Genomic DNA, 4,047 nt, shown 5'->3' with positions numbered 1-4,047 from the left:
CTCTCTGTGTGTCCCAATTTCTTACCATGATAAGATCTCTGGTCAGATTGGGTTGGGATCTCTGGTTAATCAACTTTTAAAAAGCTCTGTCTCCAAATGCAGTCACATCCTGAAGTCGTGGGGCCAGAGTTTCAACATGTGAATCGTGGAGGGGACATGATTCACTGCACAACAAAACCTCGAAGTTGCTTGGTAGTTGGAACGTCCAGTGTTAAAGGCCGTTTGTTTGGCAGTGAAATTCCCTCAGATTATCAGTAGGCTTATGATCTATTTCCTTCCATTTAATTTCATCTGTCAGTCACCTCTTCCAAATTTCTTGCCAAGATAAAACTCACAGAAGTGCATGGAATCTTTGCCTCTTTCTCAGTGTCCCCTTTGTTAAACTAAGACTTATAAGACGACACAGGGACAGCTGACTTGGGTGGAAGACCACCCTTAATCAGAAGTTTGCCACACATCTACTGGACTTTATTTTATTTTGGTCATGCCGCACAGCATGTGGGATCCTAGTTCCCACACCAGGGATCAAACCCAAGCCCCCTGCGTTGGAAGCTCTAAGTCTGAACCACTGGACCACCAGGGAAGTCTCGGGACTTTATTAAACTGATAAATGTTGCTGACCCTTTCGCACACCAAGCCTCTCAAAATTTCTTCTCTCTTACTTTGCAGGGTCTAAAAACAGTTGATATAGCTACCCTAATGGTGCCTCAAGTTTCTGGACTGTCTCTATTCCTGTAACATCTTTTTCTTACAGTACTTTGCCAAAGGCAGCTAATTTTAGCGAATGCACACAAAAGTGCTTTTCCAACTTTTCCCTCTTGAGCTGAAAGCTTAGTAGATAAATGATCTGCCTTCCAAGTTATCATTGGCAACTGTCTTACCAGATTTTTGCCTGCTATAACAGGGTTCTCCAGCCTTTTAGTGTCTATTATCTGACCCCTTGTCATGGGTAACTGAGAAGTCAATACCACATTTTAGGTGTTTCTGGCTAGGAGTTAAGGAAAAGGGATGGACATTGGGGAGTTTTCTGGGAATAAGCCAGAAAATGGTGTACACCACTTGTATACACACTGCATTGACCAGAAGGTTGTCCCCCCTTCCGGGGGAGCCTGGGAAATGCAGTATTGTTGTGTGGCTGGAAAGGAATTGTGTGAGCAGCATTCTCCAGGGAATTTTTTGCACATTTGTTGGTTGTAAACCACAACCACACACACACCAAAAAAACAGAATAACACAAAATTACAATAACACTAAAATGAATATATACATGCATGCATCCATAGTCTAGTTCTATAGACTTAAGTGCAAAAATGTAAAACTGAATAAAATATTACTATAGTTAACACTATTTAATTATATATTTTGTAAAGCTATAAAGAAATAATAGTTTTGGGAGATTGATGTGGTCGGCACACTTATTCACCACGGTGCTCATCATACCCCATCAGTTCACCTACCCATTGCTGTTTTCCTTCACAGACACTCACTGAAAACCATCCACCTCTCAGGCCCTGAGCTCTTTATTGTCTCAGATCCAGTAAAAAAAAAAAAAAGCCCCACCACTATTAACAAAAGCCAGCCCTTTGCCAAAGTAAAAGCCTGTAATGGGAACATCTCCTAATAGTTAAACAACCCATTAGGTCAGAAATGGAATGGTCAAGACAGGCAAAACAAACTGTTCCAAACATTCATTTCCAGACACTGTGCGTTCCAGCAAATTATCAGAGGACTGTTACGAACAAAGCACAAAAGGAATAGTTATGGCTTTGACTTTTCTGCATACCATCTTGTGTAAGCATAAAATTTTAGAAAAACTGGACCAAGAAACGATAAAGACAATGTTGGCAAATCTTCATTTTATAGGAAAAAAAGATGCATACATAAATGGAATTATCAAAAGCAGAAAGTGCCAAAGCTAGGATTAAACTCTCTCCATGGACAGAATAAGAAATATTAAAATGGGGAGCTACCTTGGAAGATACCAAAGTATTTGGTAAAATAAGAAATTACAGTGTTAATAATACATTACTAAATATGATTATTTTATATAATTATCCATAGAGATTTTCCACACACAGGAAATATATCAACTATAAATAAATCAACATTCTTTTCATATTTTTCTTTCCCCCTCCAGTGTTTGGATCTATAGTTTTGTTAAGAATATTCCTTATTTACTTCTAATTTACATCATTTTCTTGCTCCAACTCTAAGTTGGATATTATTCAAATTCAGTATTGCTAGTAACCCATCATTGACAGATTTTCCATACCACTTTTAAAGGAAGTACTAGCAACATTTTCTTCTATTTATGGAATAAATACTATTACAAGACAATTCATACCCTTTTCAGCCATACTGCAATTCCCATGTCCCTCTTCTAAGCTCCTTGAGCAGCATTTTTTGTGTCTCTCTGCCAAGCTTTTAAACTTTTCAAGAGGCCCCCATTTGTCTAGCATTGTGTCTTGCAGAGAGTAAAAGTCTCAAAACTATTTGTGAAATAAGTGAATCTGTATTCATATATAATCTGTCTCACACACACACACACACAGACACACACATACATACACACATGGATGATAATAATAACAAGAACTCTACTGCTCAATGGCTGATTATTGATTCAGGGTTCTTAAGGTTTATTTTCCTACGTTTAGCTTTGAGAATGTATATGTAGTCAGACTTATCTTTTGGTGACAAACATGAGGAAGCCCAGATCTTTACTATGCTACTCAAAACGTTTACTACGACTTACTGCCATGTATTGGCGGCCTCACACAAATTATACATAATAATTTAAAAGTAAAATTATCACAGCTTGGTCAAATCATACTGCATCTTAGCATACTGGCATAGGAAGGGCAGAGTGATTGCAAAATTTGCTAGTTTCACATACTCCCGTCTAAGCCAAGAAGAGGGAATGAGGGAAGTTGTTCCAGGAATGTCAGACAACTGGTGGCATCTCAACAAGATAATTTTAAAAGTGAAATCAAGATTTGACTAATTTCTTTCATTAACTATTTTACTCTCCCCTACTCTTGCGTAAGTTAATCGGCCTTGTCTCTTAGCGCTAATAATAAATGACCTAAACCACAAGAAGAATTTGTTATAAGGCAAAGTTCTACAAAGTTATTCAAAGTTAAAATTTTATCATCTTAACTGAAAAATAAGTACAAGAAGTATATTAAGAAAACAGTGTACCTTCTTCAATGTATTTGTTTAATATGAGCATGATATCATTATCATATTATGAATAAAACCAAAAATAGGAATATGAGTTGGGATTATTATTTTATTCATCAAGACATTTAACAATGTAAAAGGAATAACTGAAATGTCATGATATGTTCAAGTCAAACAAAACCAAACATCTACTATCCTATGGCAATAAAACTAATTTCTGCTATAATCAGATGAATTTGTAAAACTCCATATTTGATAATCAGCTTATAATACAATGGGTTCCTATTTAAACAGACTACCCAAAGTTGTCTATTCAGAGACAAAAACAAAAATGGAAAGCTTCTCTGTCAGAATATTTGCCCATAGGGGAGGAATATTTTGGGTCCTTCAACTGCTTTTGAAGTAAAGAGTAAAAGATATGTTAGCGCTAAGAGCAGAGCTAACAGGAGGAGCCCTGGCTCCATGAACCAGGTGTGTGAATGTGGCTGTTGCTATCGATCTCCTTAAATTTCAGTTTTACAACATCCTCAGCCTACTTCCCTGGTGGCTCAGATGGTAAAGCGTCTGCCTACAATGCAGGAGACCCAGGTTCAATTCCTGGGTCAGGAAGATCTCCTGGAGAAGGAAATGGCCAACCCACTCCAGTATTCTTGCCTGGAAAACCCCATGGTGGAACCTGGTAGGCTACAGTCCATGAGGTCACAAAGAGTCAGACACAAATGAGCAAACTCACTTTCACTTTCAACCTACAAAATAAGGATATCATCTATCTTATGGATCTACAGTTTTGAGAATCAAATGAGATCATTCGGATAAAACTACTAACGAAGTACTAGTAAGGAATCACGGGCTTGCCTGGTGGCT

The 4,047-nt window shown here is 37.7% G+C and overlaps 1 non-coding gene across 1 annotated transcript; it reads left to right on the top strand.

Moving 5' to 3' along the window:
- The first annotated feature begins 3,720 nt into the window (after positions 1–3,720).
- On the top strand, positions 3,721–3,793 carry TRNAC-ACA (transfer RNA cysteine (anticodon ACA)). The gene has a single exon. It is a non-coding gene; the product is annotated as a tRNA-Cys (tRNA).
- Positions 3,794–4,047: the final 254 nt, after the last annotated feature.

This window comes from Bos indicus, chromosome 27 (genome assembly GCF_029378745.1).
Source record: "Bos indicus isolate NIAB-ARS_2022 breed Sahiwal x Tharparkar chromosome 27, NIAB-ARS_B.indTharparkar_mat_pri_1.0, whole genome shotgun sequence".
Taxonomy (NCBI): domain Eukaryota; kingdom Metazoa; phylum Chordata; class Mammalia; order Artiodactyla; family Bovidae; genus Bos; species Bos indicus.
The sequence above is the reverse complement of the archived record's forward strand: the minus strand, read 5'-3'. Positions and strand labels throughout refer to the sequence as shown.